Source organism: Schistocerca serialis, chromosome 1 (assembly GCF_023864345.2).
Source record: "Schistocerca serialis cubense isolate TAMUIC-IGC-003099 chromosome 1, iqSchSeri2.2, whole genome shotgun sequence".
NCBI lineage: Eukaryota > Metazoa > Arthropoda > Insecta > Orthoptera > Acrididae > Schistocerca > Schistocerca serialis.
In genome coordinates this window covers 760,414,767-760,439,043 of record NC_064638.1, presented here as the reverse complement: position 1 = coordinate 760,439,043, position 24,277 = coordinate 760,414,767, and positions in this window count along the sequence as shown.

The window sequence follows — 24,277 nt, the reverse complement described above, 5'->3', positions numbered from 1 at the left end:
AATAGTGTTCAAAAGTCATAATATATATATCAGTTCATGACATCCAGTCTTACAAATTTACTGTCTCTGATGGACACACGTCCAGATCATCCGCTCTCAAAACTCCGCCATCTCTCCCCCCTCATCCACCACTGCTGGCAGCTCACCTCCAACTGCGCAACGCTACGCGCTGTTAACAGCCAACTGCCCAACACTACAATAGCCAACAACAATGCAAACCAGCCACAGACTGCACACAGCACAGCCAGTGATTTTCATACAGAGCGCTACGTGGCGTTACCAATAATAAAACCTATACAGCCTACTTACAAGGGTAACATCAATAGCAGCAGAAAATGGTATAACGGGAGTAGGATTCGTTACGAATAGAGAGGGCAAAGAGTGTGTTACTTGAACAGTTCGGTGATAGGGTTGTTCCCATCAGAATCGACACCAAACGAATACTGACGACAGTAGTTTAGGGTCACATACTGATATGGCAACCAGAAGATAAAGAGGTAAAGAAAGTAGACGAGGATATTGAACGGGTAATTCAATACGTAAAGGGAGTTCAAAATCTAATAGTCATGGGACAGTGGAATGCAGTTGTAAGGGAAGGAGTAGAGTAAAGGATCACGGGAAAATATGGGCTTTGGGTAAGGAATGAGAAAAACAAATTGAATTCTGCAGTAAATTTCAGCTTGTAATAGCGAATATTCTGTCCAGGAATCATAAAAGGAGGAGGTATACTTGCAAAAGGCCGGGGGATACGGGAAAAATTCAGTTACATTACATCATGACCAGGCAGAGATTCCAACATCAGATATTAGATTGTAAGGCATATCCAGAAGCAGATATACACTTGTCATATCACAATTTAGTAGTTATGAAGAGTACGCTGAAGTTTAAGAGAATAGTCAGGAACAATCAGGGTGCAAAGATGTGAGATACAGACACCTAAGGAGTGAGGAGACACACTGAAAGTTATCTAAAGCTATAAGTTCTGGGATAATGAACAGCTCAGCAGGCAGCTGAGTTGAAGAGGAATGGGTCTCTGCAAAACGAGCAATCACAGAAGTTGGCAAGAAAAACATATATGCAAGGAAAGCAACTGCGAGGAAACTACGGATCACAGAAAAAATACTTCAGCTGATCGACGACACAAGTAAGTACGACAATTTTCAGGGAAATTCAGGATTACCAAGATACACTTAGGAATGAAATAAATAGTAAGTACTGCTAGCTAAGGTGAAATGGTGAAATGGCTACATGAAATATGTGAAGAAAGCGAAAAAGGAATGGTTGTTGGAGACACCGATTCAGGGTATAGAAAAGTCAAAACAACGTTCGGTAAAATTAAAAGCAACGGCGGTAACATTAAGAATGCAATGGGAATTCCACTGTTGAATACAGAGGACAGAGCGGTTAGGTGGAAAGAGTACTTTGAAGGCATCTATGAGCGGGATGACTCGCGTGATGACGTGATAGAAGAAGAAACAGGAGTCGATAGAGAAATGATGAGGGATCCAGCATTTGAGTCAAAACTTAAAAGAGCTTTGGATATATTAAGATCAAATAAGGCAGAAGGAATAGACAACATTCCATCAGAATTTCCAAAAACATTGGAGGAAGTAGGGACAAAGAATTCTCGCACAGTCAGCTTAACAGCTCTTACATCCAAGGAAGTAAGGAAGGAAGGTTGGGTTTAACGTCTCGTCGACATCGATCGAGGTCATTACCGACAGAACACAAGCTCGGGTTGTGTGAAGGATGGGGAAGGAAATCGGCCCTGCCCTTTCAAAGGAACCATCCCGGCATTTGCCTGGACCGATTTAGGGAAATATCGGAAAACCTAAATCTGGATGGCCGGGCGCGAGTTTGAACCGTCGTCCTCCCGAATGCGAGTCCAGTGTACCTACAACTGCGCCACCTCGCTCGTTTCGTGCATCCGAATTGCTGACAAGAATAATGTGCAGAAGAATGGAAAAAAATTAGATCTCTTAGATGACGATTAGTTTGGCTTTAGGAAATGTATAGCCACCACAGACGCAGTTCTCGCTTTGTGGTTGATAATGCAAGCAAGACTGAAGAAAAATTGAGAGACTTTCATCGGGTTATCGACCTGGAAAATGCGTTAGATAATGTTAAATGGTGCAAGACGTTCAAATTTCTAAGAAATGGGTAAGCCATAAGGTGTAAGTAGGCTATTCGGGTTTTTATGCTGGTAACGCCACGTAGTGTTCTGTATGAAAGTCACTGACTGTGCCGTGTGCAATCTGTGGCTGGAAAATCACTGACTGTGCTGTGTGCAATCTGTGGCTGGTTGGCATTGTTGGAATATTCGCTATTGTAGTGTTGGGCAGTTGGATGGGAAAAGCACGTAGCGTTGCGCAGTTGGAGGTGAGCCGCCAACAGTGGTGGATATGGGGAGAGAGATGGCAGAGTTGTGAGAGCGGACGATCTGGACGTGTGTCCGTCAGAAAAAAGAAATTTGTAAGACTGGACGTCATGAACTGATATATGACTTTTGAACAGTATTAAGGTAAATACATTGTTTATTCTCTATCAAAATCTTTCATTTGCTAACTATGCCTATCAGTAGTTAGTGCCTTCGGTAGTTAGAATCTTTTATTTAGCTGGCAGTATTGGCGCATGCTGTATTGCAGTACTTCGAGTAACGAAGATTTTTGTGAGGTAAGTGATTCATGAAAGGTATAGGTTAGTGTTAGTCAGGGCCATTCTTTTGTAGGGATTATTGAAAGTCGGATTGCGTTGCGCCAAAAATATTGTGTGTCAGTTTAGTGATGATCAGAATAAGTAAAGAGAAAACTGTCTGAGTACGTTGAGTTTTGCTCAGCTGTTTGAAAATCTAATAACGTAAGAGTTTTTCCAGCACTGTCATTCTTTACATTCAAAGGGGAAGTTTCAAAGGAAAGGCTGATAACCCATAATACGTGCAAGGAGCAGAGGGAACAATCAGAGTGGGAGTCCAAGAACAAAATGCTCGGATTAAAAAGGGTGTAAGACAGGGGTGTAGCCTTCCACCCTACTGTTCTATAAAGACATCGAAGAAGCAATGACGGGAATCAAATAAACGTTGAAGAATGAAATTAAAATTCAAAGCGATAAGACTCGCTGATGATATTGCCGTCCTCAGTGAGAGTGGAGAAGAATTAGAGGAAGTGCTGAATGGAATTAACAGGCTAATGAGTACAGAATATGGTTTAAGACTGAATCGATGAAAGACGAAAGTAATGAGAATTAGCAGAAAAGCGAACAGCGAGAAACTTAACACCAGAATTGGTGATCGCGAAGTGGATGAAGTTAAGGAATTCTGATACCTCGGCAGCAAAATAACCCATGACATAAAAAGCAGACTAGCACCGACAAAAAGGGCACTCCTGGCGAAGGGAAGTCTGCTAGTATCAAACACACGCCATAAGCTAGGGAAAAAAATTTCTGAGAATGTACGTTTGGAGCACAGCATTGTGTGGTAGTGAAGCAGGGACTGAGGGAAAACCGAGCAGAGGACAATCGAAGCATCTGAGATGTGGTGCTACAGAAGAATGGTGGAAAGTGGGTGGACTTATAAAGTAAGGATGAGGAGGTTCTCTGCAGAAACGTCGAGGAAAGGAGTATGTGGAAAACACTGTCAAGGAGAAGGGACAGGACGATAGGAGTTCCATTGTAATAGAGGGCGCTTTAAAGGGTAAGAACTGTAGGGGAAGACAGCGACTGGAATACGTTCAACAAATAAATGAGGGCGTAGGTTGCAAATGCAGCTCAGAGATGAAACGTTTGGCACAGGAGAGGAATTCGTGGCGGGCAGCATCAAAGTAGTCAGAATGCTGATGACTTAAAAAAAAGTTCCTGAGTCAGAGAACATGGCATCAACCTGGGCGCCGTTATCTGCTGCCATTTCGACCTCATTGACAACAGAGCAGGCTGGGTTCAACACCGACTCAAAGGAAGGCCTCGGCGCTTGTTCGTGACGTCACGTCAGCTAGGCTCGGCCAACGCCAGCTCTGTTGCAGACATACTCATAATGGTGGTGTCTCCCTCTCTGACACAGGAAAATGTGAAACTATAGGCGGTAGTTGACCGACACACATTGTTCTAAGAGATTTCTGCAATCAATTAATTGTGCAATTCATTACACTTCTTAACAAATAGTGTACTCCTGAACTTAAATCTCCACCTGTTTTAAGGATTGACATACAAAAACAACTTCATGGTCCAGCAGCAACAGGATTCGTGCTTCTTTACCTTATTTGTAAATCTGAGGAAGTTACGTTTGTACTGGGTTGCTTTTACAAAAAACTGTGAACATATTGGTGCTCTTCTGTAGGTATCTTGGTTGACTATGGGGGTGAGGAGCACTGAATGTTGCGATTGTACACGTTGGGGGAGGGGGTGGAGGACAGAAGACGAGGCAAAAGAGAGATACTTGTTTTATCAAATAATTTTTTTTTTAAATCTTATAAAGGTTCTCCTTTCAGTTGCAAGAGGGGAATATTTATCTTTTCTAATGTGCATGTTTAAAAAAGTTTAAGCTCAGCAGTATTTTCGATATATGAAGCTATTTTGTTTCCTGTTTAGAACTCCTTTCGTTGAAAACGACTGTAATCTAATGACTGGCAACAGTTGGGCATTTGCACAAGTAAATTAGTTCACATTTCCAGTGACGATGTCAAACGAAAATAAATAAATGAAACGAGTTCTCTGTAAGGGGGTTGGGGTAAGTTTCGATAACAAAATGGATCAAGTAAATATAGTTACTTGAATGTAAAATTTCCGAAGCTTGCAATGGGGCAAAGCATCTTCTCATATTGATCTACGTTTGTTTCGACAGGATTCAGTAATACAGAACTATGATCTTCATTTGTAGCTTTACGATAGTAAGAAATTCTTTCATCTAAATAAAACTGCAGAATCCAAATTAATACCAAACATTTTGTCCAAAAATAAGAAATTCATAGTGATAAGCACGCCCAGGCGTTTCTGCCTGCAACAGACCTGGCGTTCGCCGTGCCTAGCTGACGTGACGTCACCAACAAGCGCCGAGGCCTTCCTTTGAGTCGGTGTTGCTGAGTTACGGAAGATGATTGAGGAATCAGTGTTGGCTCCCACTGGGAATATTTTCTAAATCCACACTGGTTATGACACGCTAGCTTAAAAAGTGTTTCATAATGCTAGACTGACTTCAGCCTTACAGAAAACCTTTCTCGGAAACGGAGCTGACCTTCAGCAATTTTCGAGTCGCTTGGAACGCTTCTTGCTCTAGTGATTGAGCATGAACTGCCGCTGAAAGGGAGCAAGTTCATCCATAATTAAATGAAATCGCACAGGCAACCCATTAGGTCCAGTTACCTTTTACTTGTTGACCAAATTAAAAGTGTAATTACTCGTTTTGGTCTAAAAATAATCACGTCCGAAATCGTAATAAATTGTCCAACATCGATGTTAAACATTTCGGAATGGGCAAAAAAAGAAAAAATGTTTTGTTTTGTATTATACAAATTTTGCAAAACAAATACGTCAAACATAATGTTTTCGTTTCTTTTCTTATTCCCGGGGGTCATACATATTCAGTCTTTGTCGCAAGCTCCTCAGTTTGACTGCGACTCTGTACTTTAGCGGTGCTCCGGTATTTCCAGGCACTTGACTTCTTAAGTCAAGGGTTCAATACCCACGCGCCATTCTCGTCATCGGCTGATAAATTCAACTCGTGCTCACTGCCTGATTGCATCCAATAAATTCGTTGCTCTCTTCTACAAGGGGAATACCCCTCTTCATGCCGGCAGTTCTCGGAGCGTCAGCCGAAATTTCCCGACTATTCCACGCCACGACTCGAGTTACCGCTGCATGCTGCAGCACGTTCGTGTCAACTGCGGTGTGAGAGTCTGGTAGGCATGAATGGAATGCCAATGCCAATGAATTTGGGTCAACATGGCGCGATCCATAGCGACTTCATCTGCACTTATACTGTATTAACAACCGTGTGGTGTGTGGCGAGGGGTACAGTGTAGGACGAGTACTATTCTCATCTTTTCCGTGTGATGCTGCAGAAGAACATTTGGTGGCACGAATTTGAATGACCTCAATTTCATCTTATTTTGCCCTCGCGGTCACTATGAGATTTGTATGAACGGCGTTGTAATGTATTATTCTTCCGCCAAGGTCTTCTTTTTCATCCTCCAATGAAGGCTGGAAAAACTCCTGATCCCAAAGTAATGGAACTGTTGACTGATGTCTAGTTCTCTCTGGGTTAGTAAAAGAATGCTTGTCACGGGAGGCAGCCTTGGGATTGTGTTGTAAATGTGAGGGCGATCAGTTTCCATATGTTAGTAATTTTACTAATATTAAGTTCCCTACAGATATCAACACTTCCAATTTTATCTCATAAAGTCATTTCCGTGGCACGTCAAAACATTCATTTCCGTTGTTCCTATTCGTCTCTTGTTTTGCCTTGATGTCAGAGATGATGTTGTGGATGGCATCCATTTAGTCTTTTGTATTTCTGGTTGTTGAATTCTACCTCAGCGTTAAACCTCTTAACAGAAATGTTATAGGTACAATCTTAACAATAAAACAGATGATGGAGAAACACGGATAATGTAACGTACCAATCTATATCCTACTTTTACATCACAAAAAGCATACGACAGAGTAAACAACTTCAATTATATGTTACATCAAAAGATTACAAATACACTGACGGAAGAAAAAATCGCAGCACCAAGAAGGAGCTGGGCGACATGAACGTGCGTTGGTAAGCGTGTTTCCACGTCTGAAAGTTGATGTTATTACAATTTCACGCCAGTCACATAAGAGCGGTGCTAGTAGCCCCAGTATGAGGATGCCAAGCAGGTTGTTTAAAAAAAGTAAAAAATACGCGCTGTGCCAGTCGTGAGCGTTAGTTACCTTTGGGATTGGACATGGTGGACTGGTGTTAGACAAGAATGCCTTTAAGGTGACAAAGAGGCCATTTTCAACACCTCACTGGGTTCGAACGATGTCGTGCAATAGGACTACGAGAAACAGGATGTTCCTTCTGCGATGCTGTAGGAAGACTTGGCAGGAATGTAGCCACTTTTCATGACTGTTAGCAGCGGTTGTCACGAGAATGTAATAATTAAACAGGTGCAGTGGGAGGGTGTGCCCGCCGCAGTGGCCGAGAGGTTCTAGGCGCTTCAGTCTGGAACTTTTTTGCTGCTACGGTCGCAGGCTCGAATCCTGCCTCGGGCATGGATGTGTGTGATGTCCTTAGGTTAGTTAGGTTTAAGTAGTTCTAAGTCTAGGAGACTGATGATCTCAGATGTTAAGTCCCATAGTGCTCAGAGCCATTTGAACAATTTTTTTGGGAAGGGAAATTTTTCAGTTTTGAGAAGTCACACTTTCACGTTGTTCTTGCCCATACAGCTTAAGGCACAATGCACTACATTATGAGTCGGGAAGGTCAGCCTGACACCGTATCGACTCTGAGTGCTATCGTACACTGGCGGAATGTGACTTTTACGCGGTTTTCTACACTTTTCGTCAAAATATCGCACTTTTTTTATCAGTGCATTAGAAAAAGCAGCACATGACTTTTCTTCCTTAGGATGACGTCTGTAATTACGAGCAAGGCATCCAGCAACACTGAAAATAAAAATAGTTGCCAAATCGTGGATGGGTGGTCGCCTATCATTAGCCAAAAAAACGCAAAACAAAATCTTTTTGGAGTAGGCCTGCATTTATTGTATCAGCGTCTTTTTCATTGGTTCGCTATAAATCGGAAACACAATTAAAGGGTCACTTTTATGAAATCCTGTAATTGTCTTCCATTGCGACCCAGACGTCTGAAATTTGGCTCCAAGAAGCCTGATAGTGCAGAAGCGTGGTGCCCTGCGACGTCACTCGGTCTCAGCGACACTTCAGACAGCAAGATCTCGACACATGCGCAAAAAAGGTCAGAGCTCAGAAGTCCATCTGAGGTGTAAAATGCGTTATTATTGTCGAGCTGGCACCAAATTTCACCACAATTCTGCACAACGCCATCGTGGACGTATCATACGATGGGAAGGTCGTCACACTCCGACTTGCCCAAATGTCACACCTTCTCTTAACGCCTCTGCAAAGGAGGTCAGAATCACGACGCCCAGCTTTGAAATCACGCGGTTTTCTTATGGGTGGCCGAAAAAAACAATTCAGACACCGCTGCTCAAGAGATCTACATCTACATTTATACTCCGCAAGCCACCCAAGGGTATGTGGCGGAGGGCACTTTACGTGCCACTGCACGTTGCAGTCGCGTATGGTTTGCGGGAAGAACGACTACCGGAAAGCCTCCGTGCGCGCTCGAATCTCTCTAATTTTACATTCGTGATCTTCTCGGGAGGTATAAGTAGGGGGAAGCAATATATTCGATACCTCATCCAGAAACGCACCCTCTCCAAACCTGGACAGCAAGCTACACCGCGATGCAGAGCGCCTCTCTTGCAGAGTCTGCTACTTGAGTTTGCTAAACATCTCAGTAACGCTATCACGCTTACCAAATAACCCTGTGACGAAACACGCCGTTCTTCTTTGGATCTTCTCTATCTCCTCCGTCAACCCGACCTGGTACGGATCCCTCACTGATGAGTAATACTCAAGTATGAGTCGAACGAGTGTTTTGTAAGCCACCTCCTTTGTTGATGGACTACATTTTCTAAGGACTCTCCCAATGAATCTCAACCTGGTACCCGCCTTACCAACATTTAATTTTATATGATCATTCCATTTCAAATCATTCCGCACGCATACTCCCAGATATTTTACAGAAGTATCTGCTACCAGTGTTTGTTCCGCTATCATATACTCACACAATAATGGATCCTTCTTTCTATGTATTCGCAATTACATGGGATAAAGGGCGTCAGTGAAACTATCCTTTCCCCTGCAGCGTTCATTCCTACACACCTCGCGGTTAAAAACGACAGTTCGCAGTTGGATGAGCAAGAGGACGACGTACTTGATAACGTTCGACACCGCTGAAACCCTCCGGACGATTCAAGCCGTCTCTAAAGACAGATGAAATGAGCGTATGGCAACGTTGGCCGGGAGGCCCCATCCGGGAAGTTCGGCCGCCAACTACAAGTCTTATTTCAGTCGACGCCACACTGGGCGTCTTGCGCGCCGGTGATGAGGATAAAATGATAACAAGGACAGCACAACACGCAGCCCCCGAGCGGGGAATATCTCCAACCCGGCCGTGAATCGAAGCGGGGCCCGCTTGCATGGGGGGCGAGCACGTTACCACTTAGCTAAGCAAGTGGACGTCTCTGCTGACATCGGGGACCTACAACTCCATTGAACGTGATCTGACCCCTTAGGAGCATAGCGCAACCACAGTGTTTGATCTGGTGTACAGGTGGAGCCGCCAGGGACTGTTTAAACTCATTCGACCAAATCTCAACGCTATATGAAGCAGCAAACGGTGTTTTTGCTTTTTCAGCCCTCCTCTTGCGCGCTCCCCTTTGCATGATCGTAGGAGGTTGCAACATTGACCCAAGTGTGAGTAAAATGGCAAAGGGTCCCCAGTTTGGCAACAGCCTCAGTGCCACCCGTGCGCCTTTATTGAGCACTCGAGTAATGTACCTGTACAGAGGCATCGACACCCATTCACCTGACGAGGAGAACACGACAAGGCAACTACAGGAATTTAACTGAGAACAATTTCATATAATTTTCTCGTTTTGTTTTAATACGTTCGTTTTACATACAGTTAGTAGACTGATAAGGACAACCATATATCAATATACACTGGAAAACATCCCTGTAGTAATCTTCTGCAGACATGGGTATATAAATGAAAAATAAAAACAAAACGACGTGTCAGGATCTTCGCTCAGCGGAAGAGGAGTTAAAATAAGCGACTTGCCTTATCCGCAACTACTCGACCGTTACTGAAAAAACGACGTTCAAAGTTTTCGAAGCATTTTCGACGCACTTTACACGCCTTTTACCGAACTATCTACTCAGGCGGAATGGTAACTCAGCGGTTTGCATCGCGGCTTCTTAATTTTACGCGCTGTGTTCGAAACCCAATTATTGTTTTTATTTATTTATTTTGTTGTTGTTTCCCTTATCTACCCACATCTGCGGAAGGTTACTACACGAATGTTTCTCATCAAATTATGGGATACAAGAGCGTTCGTTATTGTAATTGTAAAAATTACCACTGGATGTGTACGGTATGTTGAGGTTTTACAATCTTTTTAAATTCTCGTATTCCAGTATTTCATTCTCATCTAAATTCTTACATTAATTCTTATAGTTCATTCCTAAGTTTACTCTTCAGTAAGATTTGGTGCATGCCCTTGGATGATACCGATCGTAGACACATTCAAAACACAGATTTTTCCGAACACCAAGAGCATCGCAGGAAGAGAGGTTTGCCACGGTGACATTTCTTCGTATGAATCTCACTCGAGAAAGAAACGTCGTTAACATAGATGAAGATTTCGTGCTTTGGCAATAATTTCGCGGCAACAAACAGTGCATAACGGATCTTTTTTCCGGAAATTTTCAACTGCTTATGATTCGAGATACACTACAGGCATTTCACCGACAACAATTTCAAATGGCTCTAAGCACTCTGAGACTTAACATCTGAGGTCATCAGTCCCTTAGCCTTAAAACTACTTAAACCTAACTAAACTAAGGACACCACACACGTTCATGCACGAGGCAGGATTCGAACCTGCGACCGTAGCAGCAGCGCGGTTCCGGACTGAAGCGCCTAGAACCGCTCGGCCACAACGGCCGGCGACAACGATATCAAATAATTTTCTCGTTATTTTTCTTTGAATCCATTCAACTGACGTACAATTAGTAGACGAATAAGGGCAATGTTATATCAATATACAGGGTGGCCCATTGATCGTGACCGGGCCAAATATTTCACGAAATAAGCGTCAAACAAAAAAACTACAAAGAACGAAACTTATCTAGCTTGAAGGGGGAAACCAGATGGCGCTATGGTTGGCCCGCTAGATGGCGCCTCTACTCCTTCCCCTACAAACGCGTTCTAGTGCTCCAGATTATTAGATTTTCATCTCACTTTACGTTCACAATTACCCGTTGAATATCCTCATCTACTTTCTCTATCTCTTCGTATTCTGCTTGCGACACTAGCACATACACTCAAAGTATCGCTGTTGGTGTTGGTTTGCCATCGAATCTGATGAGAACAACCCTATCACTGAATTGTTCACAGGAGCTTACTCTCTGCCCTACACTCCAATTCATAATGAATTCTACTCCCGTTATAAGATTTTCTGCTGCTGGTTGATATTACCCTACACTCGTCTGATCAAAAATCCTTGTCTTCTTTCCATTTCACTTCACTGACCCCCACTATATCTAGATTGAGTCTTTGCATTTTCCTTTTCAGGTTTTCTAGTTTTCATACTACGTTCATATATCTGACATTCCTTACTCCGACTCGTCTAATGTTATCCCTTGGTGGTGGAAAAAACTTTCACTGCCAGTATTTGGCCGGCAAGGGGAGGAGAGGTTGTGTTCCTGATTACCAGACTTGGCGCCAACGTCCTGGTTTCAATACCAAACCCCTCCACACTACTCATGATGTGAGGGCATGTGACGCAGTTGATGGTGATCCGTCCATCGGATGGGGACGTTAATCTTGGTGGCCCCATTGGTGCTATTTGCGAGGAGTAGGCTATGTGCATCAGGTTTCACCCTCTCCCTTCTCTCAACGTCATCATACAACATAAACATTACCTACACTACACACACACACACACACACACACACACACACACACACACAAATATATGTGTAGCATTACAGTGTATAAGCCAGGATGTTGTAAATCGATGAACAAACAAGCAAACAAAACCTCCCACTGGTAGTCCCCTCATGGTGATTCAAATGACGAGCTAACATGGAATCTTTTGCCAATGGAACGATCATCATGGCATGTCTTCAACTACAGGCCATACGTCCTGTCTATGCATGTTTTATCTCTTTAATGCAGTGGTTTCCATTGCCTTCTGCATTGTCCTGCTGTTGGGCATTACAGATACTTCTAGCTTTCTGGGATAGTTTTCCATCCCGATAGTAAGAGCACCCTGAACTTTGACCCCGTGGTCTCCAGTAACTAGTAACCAAAACGTCCTTGGTCCCAAGTTCGAAATCACTGCTTAAGTTTTGAGCAGACATTATCAGCAATGGTGGGCGAAGACTTCCAGCGTAAGAAGCCGCCCTCGTTCTGCCAACAGCCTTGCAAAGAGGACGGAGGAGCAGACACAAGTTCAAGTAGCTTAGGCCTATGAAACTGTATGGAAACAAAGCGTATGGACGACGACACTGTTTGACTGACGTTGACAACACATCCGCCGCTGCTGATGCACGGCTGGCGTAAATGAGCAACGGGGGAGGCTGTAGTCGGAAAATCCATGGTGCAAAACTGATTGGCCAGAAGATCCACGGTAAGAGCTGCACCTACAAAAGGGTGGGATACACCGCGGTCGGAAGGCGACGTCGGTACAGCGAACAACCGTTGAGGCAACAAGAGGAGAACCACCACAGTAATGACCAGAGAAAAACCCTCAGATGTTTGCGTGACAGGTACATATAATCTGCGGTGCGGAACTCGACACTAGTCCATCGCCAGCAATGGAGGGCAATGCCAGCCACTCATGCGGGTAAAACGTCAGAAAAATCGTCAAGTAAACATCAGCCAAAGAACGTGATACAAACGCCAACAGTCAATATTCAACAAGTCATGAAGACACCAACCTGATTTTCTGTAGTCTCCGTCACCTCCTCAGTAGCACGTCAGTCTGTTGTCTTGAAGCTGAAAATCTTATTCAGTATTTGATGGTCTTTGCTAAAAAAAAGATATACCGGACACCATTACTTAGGTTGCACTTTTTACACATTTTCTAGCCTCAAAATTATATTGTTGGGATGGTAACTAGTTTTTATATTTCATAAGATTATTAGCGATTAAAATCAAGTGGGAATCACAAACAGCTAGGAGTCCAGCACCATAATTACTCAGCCAAATTTTAAGTTAACTGAAGCACAAATTAATGAAGCACTGTCCAAGCATCATTGGTAGTTCTAAAATTTCACTAAACCAAACAATGAAGTGTGACAAAGAATGCAGTTCATATATTCACTATTCATCAAGTAAAGTACATTGCAGTAGTTCACTTAGTCCAGTTCTTACTGGAAGTCACCACTCTCAACAGTCACTCGTTTTAATAACAATGATAGTCCAAGCCTCCTATCAACCACAACACAATGCAGTCAAAATATGCATTAATTTGGGTTACAGAAATCACCTGGAAGCTTTTGGGCAATGAAATTATTGAGTTTTTGTCAGATGCTGATACAGGTACTTTCGTGAACAAATTATGCATAGCTATTGTGCGAACAAACACCAGTAGTAGACTCAACATAGTACCATATGTTTGTTAGCTCAACCAGGACGTGGTGCAGACTACTGATTTTGAGTAACGTCTATTTAAAGACTGGTGTGTGAGCAAACTGTTATTTCACAAACTCATAATCATCTGAAAAGTGACTAGGTTAAATTTTGCAACTGAGAATGCACTATAAGTAATGATAAAATTTTGGTTTACAACAAATATGGTAATGTAAGAATTTAGAAAATTTTATGCAATCATGCTATGCATTCACATTAGTAATACTTGACTTATGAGTATAAGTACCATATTGAAAATTATTGTAATTTATGCAAAAATCAAAATTAATTAATGAGTTATGTCATCTGGTACAAATAATGTCAATAAAAGTATAATGGTAAATGGTGGAATGTAACAAGCGCAGAGGCAAAACTTGCAATGGAAGATGCAGCTATTTCTGAAACTGAATATTAGTTATATAAAAAAATAATTAGTTTCATCGTTGTGTCTGACTGTGCCAAGAGGGCCAAACTGTGGACTGATATTTGCTGATGAAAGGTGATTAGAGAGGTGGAACAGACTTACCTCAGTTTTAGAAACATTTGGTCTCAGTCGCCATGTCTCAAAATACACATAAAGTTTGGTAAGGCTGTTCGTTAGGTGTTCTTCACATTCAGAAAGGTCTTCACTCTAATGCGAAATTGCCAAGTCATCTGCATATTGAAATTTTCGGCAGGTCAAATTCGGCAGGTCAGCTATGCAGAGGTTGAATAACACTGCAGCAAGAACAGAGCCCTGAGGTAATCCTTCATTGAGTACATGCCATCTGCTTTTCTCTTCTCCTTGATGTACTTTAAACCACCTATAGCTTAACATGTTACTTAAGAGCTTGCCTTGAGTATTGCAAGGTATTGCAATACCTCCGCACACTGAAAATCCAGTTAAGCAGCTGCTGAAGCGCCATTTCGGAAATGCTAGAATTATCAGCCGCCATTTCCGTAGAGCCTGGTAGACCCAATCACCAGATCTTAATCTGTGTGACTTCTGGCTGTGGGGCTATCTGAAAGATGTTGTGTTCAAAGCTCCGATTGCAAAATTAGCTGTATTGAAGGTGCGCATTGCACAACACATTCTGAACGTGACCCCAGAAAACACTTCAATCAGCTATGAAACATGCTGTTTCTCGATTTCAGCTTGTTGCAGGAAACGGTGGACAGCATATTGAACATGTTTTTCGCCAGTCAGCCGGAAATTAATAATCCAATTTGATTTTGTTGATGCTTTTTATGCGGTTTCTGGCCTTAGGACAATGAAAAACCGATTTTTCCGATCCGATGTGATATGACCTTGTCGTGATGGATGGGTTGCGTAACTAACACTATCACACCAGTACACTCATGCACACGTCAAACGTACACCTCAGTCATTGTTGTGTAATTCGTTTGTCATTTGTAGTCGACCACCATTAGCTTATTACGCTTACAGCGTCATCTATTGCCACATTTTGTAACTTTTTATTTTTCTTCTGCCATACATATTCCCCCTTCTCTGATAACATTCTGTTGCAATTTGATGTCATTCTGACCAGTGATGTTATTTCTACAGCGGTTTCAAAATATAACCTTAATTATAATCACCCTGTATCTTAACATACAATGCACTCCAGTCATCGAATTTTCATATAACCTTAATTTGCAATAAGAGGCATTAATCTGGAACTGGGACTAGCCATCATCCTTCATACAGAAACATGTATACCTGTATATTTGTAGTAACTTTCTTGGATATGAACAACATTTTACAATTTCACAAATGGATAAAAAAAGTATTTTACATGCATCACTCACAATATGCATCATCTGGAGTCCACCCACTTTTACCAGCACGTATGTTCACATCCTCCAAATGGACTGACAATAGGTTCATTTCCAGAAACTCCTGACAGTGTCCATGGTTCCACTCATGGTCAGGAACCAATTATTAAATACAGAATGATACACTTTTTCCTAAATCTAGAGCAAAGCAATTAAAAAAAATTTCATTTTTCATTTAATATTTATTACTACTGTATGACAACAATTTACCTAATTACTTCAATTAAATGGATGAAAGCTATTTTTTTAAATCTCAGTTGAGTTCACTCAAAGAAAATTACGCAAATTTACTGAAAACAAAGTCAAATTTACTGTTATTTATTCCCAAGAGAACATTCACATTTACTCCATGTGTTGCATATACTTAATTACCAGGACTTTTTTCTTTTGATTCGCATTCACTCAAAGTTATTGGCACCAAAGATGAAGACAGCAACATTTGCCATCATGGAAAATAAATTATGCAGCGGTATGTAGTTCCACATAATGTTAAAGCATTAATATTCCATTCAGTTCTTGTTTAAAGGACCATAAATTACAAGGATAGTAGCAAATGTTACCTCAAATCATATATATTTCACTATAATGAAGTTACATTAACCCTCACATTCCATTCAGTTTTTGTTTAAGGGCTCATAAATTACAAACATAGTACCAAATGTTGTTTCAAACTGTACTGATGTTTCAGAATAACAAAATTATATTATCCTTTATACACTTAAACTTCGTTTTCTTTTACCAGTATTTTCATTGAATACCTTAATTAATGGATCTGCCAAAAGAAATTGCCACGAATCCAGGGTTCCTAACCATTGCTTCACTACACAATTCTTTTCACATTTCCCATTATTACTTCAACACTAACTTCCTTATTACTCTATATAACTACACTGACACCTCACTGCTTCATTATTATATCATTACATCTTAATGGTTTGTTCCCTTTCATAAAACTAACTTTAAAAATGACACATTACAGCTGCAAACCAGTTCCGTTTTACAAAGCTATATTCTTTATCGCATAGCATTAAGCGCCTCCATTATGTGAGGATGTTACTTTACTACAAAAATACTGATTCTGTTCTTAACCTCACTGAAGGGCTTCTTCATAACAAATACTGTTTTCATAGTCACTACTCTGAGACATACTTTTTATTCTATCCCAAATGTATTCACTTCAGCCTGAAGGGCAAGATGATAAGATATTCTTATGGACACCGAGACATTATGATGACATACTGAGTTTACTTCTACTATGAACTGAGCGAAGTGCTGTTGCTGCTACCTCGTTAGCTGATTATATTGTCAAATTATATAATCGAAAACAATTAGAAATTAATTAAACAAATCTTTCAGTGTCATTGAACCCAGATACAGTTAAGACATCTGTTAAAAAATAGCTGACGTAACAATAAAGGTTTTGGTTTCCATCTTCTTACATACTAATTGATTCCACATCCATCCTCTTACATACTACTTGCATTTACTGACACACAGGAAACCAGTCACTGAAATAGTAAACTTTTATATACACAGTAACTGAGCAAAATTCATGATAACTATATTTCCTCTTCCTCCACTGGGCTACAAAAACCTGTTTTCGAGCTTCCATGATATAACAGTGTGAGCGATGAAGGTAAAGTTCAGATACCATAGCGACACGCACCCTCTTTTGATGGATGGAAGTATAAATTTTTTAACTAATAGCCATTTTCCTTGTAAGTACACCTTGATGTGGTGGGAATTTGATACTGATGCTGACAGAATGTTAAACTCCCTCCATCCTTCCTATAAACAGAATGTCATCTATTGTCCAGGATGATATTGCATTTTTAAGTGACTGAACATCTGTGGTTTTCCAAGCGCTTATTTGTCGTTCTGGCTAGGTGTAAGGAATTTGTGAATGATATTTGTCAGCAGAGATGTGCAAAAATCAATGCAAAGTTTGCAGCTAATATTAAACCTCTATCAAATAAACTAAAAGCAGCATCAGGACACCACATCACTGTGAGAGCTTCTGGCAATTTTTACCTGTGTATAACCTGCTTCCCAGAAGAAATGGGAGTAATGTTCTCTCCCTGCAGATAAATTGTACATGGGACATCTAAGATTTCCAGCAGATTTGGCTGGCTCTTAGCACTATGGGACTTAACATCTGAGGTCATCAGTCCCCTAGAACACAGAACTACTTAAACCTAACTAACCTAAGGACATCACACACATCCATGCCCGAGGCAGGATTCGAACCTGCGACCGTAGTGGTCACGCGGTTCCAGACTGTAGCTCCTAGAACTGCTCGGCCACCCCGGCCAGCTCCTAGCAGATTTCTATCCACTATTCGCCTATATCGTCCAGGCTTACTACCCATCAAGAGTGAAGTGTCTGCTGTGAATTTCTAACATGGTATTCTCAAATGACATTCCAACATAGTAAACCACTGAATAGCGGGACCGCAATTCTTCATGACTCACCCTGCAGGTACTACTGACCTGTATGGTTCTAAGTTTAGAATCCATAACATTTTCGGCGCAGCGATATCATATGTGTGTAACTTACTCTGCAAATGTCTGTCACAGCTATTTAAGTACAGTGATGCTGTGTGTGGTATTCCTTCCCACCATTAAAACTACAGTCGTCCATGTCATATACATGCATATAGACTCCATACTAATTTCGAAATGTGACTTGCTTAAGAAGTGAAAAATACCCAGTAATCCTGCGGTTCAATGGAATCAAATGCATGTAACACAGGTTCCAACGACTGTCAGGGCTATTTAAGTACAGTGATGTTGTGTAACGTACTCCCTTCTGTCATTAACAAATGCTCCATAAAAACCACAGTCTTCTGCACCGTATACATCCCATACTGAATCGCTAGCGTTTGGATAGGATCAAACTCGAACCCTCTATTTTCATAGTTATAGCTCAGAATTTAAAAACCAGGTTCTTTTTAGCGGAGGAAGATGTAAACGTTTCTCCCAACAATAAAAACTAGCGTTTTACCCTAATCCATAAGCAGGTAGTCATCTATAAAAGGACACTGCAAAAGTACGGGCTGATGGTTCATTTCAGCGTCAAACAGTTCTGCTTCAGATTGATTCTTTTTATATTCCTGCTGCATCCACAACTATTTATCCAAATACACAACATGCTCCAGACTATGGGATATGCTACGATGTCTCTAGAATGCACAGACTTCCGCCTATTAAAATCCCGATATATGACATTCTAATGTGCCGGAATTGCGCCTACAAGTGTCCGTGTACCTAGCCCTGATAAAACGTTCAAGCGTCACCACGAGCCAGTACAAGAGGAATTCGAGAAAAAATTAAATATAGATGCAATAAGATGCTAATAATTCGTGAACAGGCGAAAATTATCTTGATCTAACCTCTCAGAAAACAACAGGTTCTCGAAAACACTGCTGATTCGATTCAGATTAGATTTGCTGTGTAATGCTCTATACTAAAGTAATATGACGCAAGGGCATAGGCAGCACTTGGATGTACTTTTTCTCCCCGCAACACTCCCCAGAACATAATCTAGTCGCTACTAGCGTAGTGAGGTGTACGTGTCGCAAAGCACTTATTACCAGATCATCTGGAACTCGGTAGCATAGATCTCAACAATAGTACTCTGCTGTCGGACGCAAAGATGTTTTTTAACCCCATAGAAGAGTGAATATGTTGACAGAACGGTGGTATTGTATGTCAATCAGTTCCTTGCTTCGACACTAAAAAATCAAGATTCTTCAGTGCAGGTCAGTAGGTGTTAAGATCACAGTGTAATCATAGCTATCGTATTAAGAGCAGAACTGAGTTTGACTGATGTAGGAAAAAACAAGAAAATAACGCATTTCAACGACAATGATTTATTCTTCGCGCTGTATGTAAACAAAGAATAAAAAGTACACCATAAAATAATAGTATCTCTTACTACATCATGGCCTTCGCCACAAATGGTCTTACTGTAGGTAAAACTGGTCTCTGACACACAGCACTTGAGGAAAGGATAGGTCCACATTTAACACAAGCAGCAATACGTCCTCAGGGAAAGAGCTGTACTCCTGCTTCTTCCGGAAAGCAAATTTTACTCAAGTGAGCATTGCCAGAAGCTCTCACAGTCACATGATGTTCTGATACTGCTTTCAGTCGACTTGATGGAGTTTCAATACTAGCTGCAACCATTGCAGTAATTTCTCTTCTGGCAAACATTATCCACAAAATCCTTACCCCTCACAAGAAGCACAAACAATGACATGGAAAACCACACAGCGTGTTCCACCCATGGGTTATTCGGTTCATCCCAATATTTCAACCCTCCAACCCAATGGAAACTCATGGTTCCATCTCCATAACGGGTATAAAACAATCCATACTTACTTTTTCAGGAGGTTGCTTAGCAGCTAAAGACCAACCTTTGAAAGATGCCGGCCTCGCATCGTATGTTATATATGTAGTGTGAGCTAACCTAATCTCCCGCACATCACACGCTGAACTTCATAACAATGCAGATTCAGGAAATGAATGTGGGAGTATATCCATTCTGCACAGGTTAAAAGTATCATGCAAAAAAAACAGTTCAAAGCTCCGATATACCTCCTCAGCTCCCTCAGACATCCATTACGTTACTGAGCGACCTGCTTCCAAAGCTCCCTTTACATGCAGCCTGCTCTAAACGTCCAATAAGCCGACACTTCTGCTCGCGTGCTCATGACATCACCTTGGGCCACATTTCTACATTTCCTTCTAAACGTAGTACAGTTGTAAACACTTAGTGAAGTTTCCTTGTTTTTCTGTATGTGTGTGTACAAATTCACAGTAGACACTTCATTCTTGATGGGTAGTAAGCCTGGGCGCTATAGGCGAGTAGTAGATAGAAATCTCCTGGAAATCTTAGATGTCCTATATACAACGTACAACGCTTATAATTTATGAGAGTAATCTCCTAAAAATGCAGCGGCAGCCCGGAAATTAGATCACATTCTCTTTTCAGGAAGGATAGATGGAGTTTAACATTCCGTCTGCATCAGCACCAAACCCCCATCACACTAAGTATGTCTACAGTGAAAACCGGTGTTAGTTACAAAAGCTGTACTGCCATCCATTAAAAGAGTATGCCAGTTCCTATGATACAGCTGACTGAGAATCCTACAGAGTAGACGGGAATCTATTGCAATCTGAATTCGTCATGGAGCCTACTGCTGGACTTTTTCGAATTTGTGCGTCTGTGAAAAGATCTATGAGCGAAACACACAACCACCGCCACACCTTAGCAAAATATATGGCAGGGAACCCGAGAAAATTCTGGTCCCATGTAAAATTGCTAATCGTTTCTAAGACTTCCACTCAGTCCCTTGTTGAGCAGTCTGGTGTGGCAGTCGAAGACAGCAAAACGAAAGCCCAAGTTTTAAATTTCACATTCAAGAAACCGTTCACACAGGAGAATCGTACAAACATACCGTCATTTGACCATCGGACGAACTCCCACATGGACGACGTAGTAATAAGCGTACCTAGGTCCTTATAAAATCCCAGTTCGGTTTTACAAAGAGTACTCTTCCGTATTTCCCACTTACCTACCTTGCATTTATCGTGAACCTCCCGCCCAGAACAGTTCCAAGCGACTGGAGAAAAGCGCATGTGACTACAGTATATAAGAAGAGAAAAAGAACGGACCACAAAATTGCACACCAATATACCTAACGTCGGTTTACCACAGAATCCTTGGACATATTCTCAGTTCGAATATAATAAACTTTTTTGGTTCTGAGAAGCTTTATGTCCACGAATCAGCGTGGTTTTAGAAAGCATCGCTCGGGCGAAACTTAGCTTGCCCTTTTCTCACATGATATACTGAGAGCTAGGGCAACAAGCAGTTTCCTTATTTTTAGATTTCTGGAAAGCATTTGACAGGGTGCCCCATTGCAGGCTGTTAACAAAGGTATGGGGATATGGAATAAATTCACATATACGTGAGTAGCTCGAAGACTTCTTAAGTTGTAGAACCCAGTATGTTGTCCTCGACGGCGATTGTTCATCAGAGACAAGGGTATCGTCAGGAGTGCCCCAGGGAACTGTGATAGGTCCGCTGTTGTTCTCTAAAAATGATTTGGCAGACACCATGGGCAGCAATCTGACGTTGTTTGCTGATGATGCTGTGGTGTACGGTAAAGTGTCCAAGTTGAGTGCCTGTAGGAAGACATGACGACTTAGACAAAATTTCTAGTTAGTGTCGTGAACGACAGCTATATCTAAATGTAGAAAAACATAAGTTAATGCGGATGATCAGGAAGAACAATTCTGTAATGTTCGGTTACAGTATTACTAGTGTTCTGCTTGACATAGTCAAATCGTTTAAATATCTGGGCGTAACGTTGCAGAGCGGCATGAAATGAAACGAGTATGTGACAACAGTGGTAGGGAACGCGAATGGTCGACTTCGATTTATTGAGAGAATTTTAGAAAAGAGTGGTTCACCTGTAAAGGAGACCGCATACAGGACGCGACCTATTCTCGAGTACTGCTCGAGGGTGTGGGTTCTGTATCAGGTCGGATTGAAGGAAGACGTCCAAACAACTCAGAGGCAGGCTGCTAGATTTGTTACCGGTAGGTTCAAACGGTACATAAGTGTTACAGGAACACAAATGGGAATCTCTGGAGGAAAGGCGACGTCCATAACGAGAAACACTATTGCGTTAATTTAGAGTTAAGGCGTTTGAAGTTACTGCCAAACAATTCTACTACCATCAACATACATTCCAAGAAGGACCAAGAAGATAACATTCGAGAAATCAGGTCTCATATGGAGGCATATAGAGAGTCGCTTTTCTCTCGCTCTATTTCCGCACCAAGCGACGTGGAGCATTAGCACACTGGACTCGCATTCGGGCGGGCGATGGTTCAAACCCGCGTCCGGCCATCCTGATTTAGGTTTTTCCCTAAATCGCTCCAGGCAAATGGCGGAATGGTTCCTCTGAAAGGGCATGGCCCACTTCGTTCCGCATCATTCCCAAATCGTATGGGACCAATGAGCATGCTGTATGGTCCCCTCCCCCAAATCAACAAACGAACCAATCTATTAGTGAGTGCAACAGGAAAGGAAAATGACTAGTTGTGGTACAGGGTAACCTCAGCCACGCACCGTACGGTAGCTTGTGGAGTGTCTATGTAGATGTAGATGTAGATCTGCTACTACAAATGCTGGTTTGATGCTATACCAACTAAGCAACAGCGGCACATACATCTGTAGGAACTATTACAGTAGCAGCAGTTTGAAGACACCGCCACCCGGCTGGAAGCCCGAGAACTCTTCGCCAGCTGTATACGCCGGGAAAGCATACATTCCCATTTATTACAGTACACTTTTCTGTATAACCTCCAGTACAATTTGTGAGAAATGACAGATGTTATGTACAGTTTCTGGGGTGTTGTGTGTGGTGTTAATGAATCTGATGCTGTCTTGCTCCAATATATTCTTGAACTAAAGCTGAAATCCATATGGGAACAGAAAGCTGGCTAACGCCGGACATAAATTCTGCCGAAATTTTTACAGAGGCGCAAACCATGTTCTGAAAGGATAGATTAAATAAAGTAGGTGGTGGTGTGTTTGTGTCCGTTGATAGTAGTTTATCTTGTAGTGAAGTTGAAATACATAGTTCCTGCGAATTACAATAGGTAGAGGTTATACTCAACAGCCGTACCAAAATAATAATTGGCTCCTTCTACCGACCCTCCGACTCAGATGATATAATAGCTGAACGGTTCAAAGAAAACTTGAATCTCATTACAAGTAAGTACCCCACTCATACAGTTATAATTGGTGGAGACTTCAATCTACCCTCGATTTGTTGCCGAAAAATACATGTTCAAAGCCGGTGGCAGACAAAAAACATCTTCTGAAATTGTAGTAAATGCTTTCTCGGAGAATTACTTTGAAAAATTAGTTCATGAGCCCACACGAATTGTAAATGGTTGCGAAAACACACTTCACCTCTTAGCCACAAATAACCCTGATCTAATATAGAGCGTCATGACGGATACAGAGTTTAGTGAACACAAGATCATTGTAGCGAGGCTCAAAACCATATCAACCAAAACCGCTAAAAATAAACGCAAAATATATCTATTTAAAACAGCAGATAAAAATTCGCTTTATGGCTTCCTAAGAGAGAGTCTCCATTCTTCCCAAGCTAGTTACGTAAGTGTAGACCAGATATGGCTCAAATTCAAAGATATATTATCGACAGCAATAGATAGATTCATACCGCATAAGCTAGTAAGAGACGGGACTGATCCACCATGGTACGCAAAGCACGTCAGAACAGTGTTGCAGAAGCAACGAAAAAAGCATGCCAAATTCAGAAGAAAGCAAAATCCCCAAGACTGGCTAAGTTTCACAGAAGCTCGAAATTTAGTGCGGACATCAATACGAGATGCTTTTAATAATTTCCACAATGAAACATTGTCTCAAAATGTGGTAGAAAACCCAAAGAGATTCTGGTCGTATGTAAAGTACACCAGTGGCAAAAAATAGACATTACCGTCACTGCGCAATAGCGATGGAAATGTTACCGATGATGGCGCCACTAAAGCGGAGTTTCTAAATACAGTTTTCCGTAGTTCCTTCACGAAAGAAGATTAAGTAAATATTCCAGAATTCGAAACCAGAACATCTGTTAACATGAGTGACATAAAAATAGATATCTTCGGTGTTGCGAAACTGGCGTTCCGCAAGGTAGTGTCATAGGCCCTCTGCTGTTCCTGATTTACGTAAATGATCTAGGTGATAATCTGAGCAGCCCCCTTAGATTGTTTGCAGATGATGCTGTAATTCACCGTCTAGTAAAATCATCAGACGATCAATTCCAATTACAAAATGATCTAGGGAGAATTTCTGTATGGTGCGAAAAGTGACAATTGGCACTAAACAAAGAAAAGTGCGAGGTCATCCACATGGGTACTAAAAGAAATCCGATAAATTTTGGGTATACGATAAAAC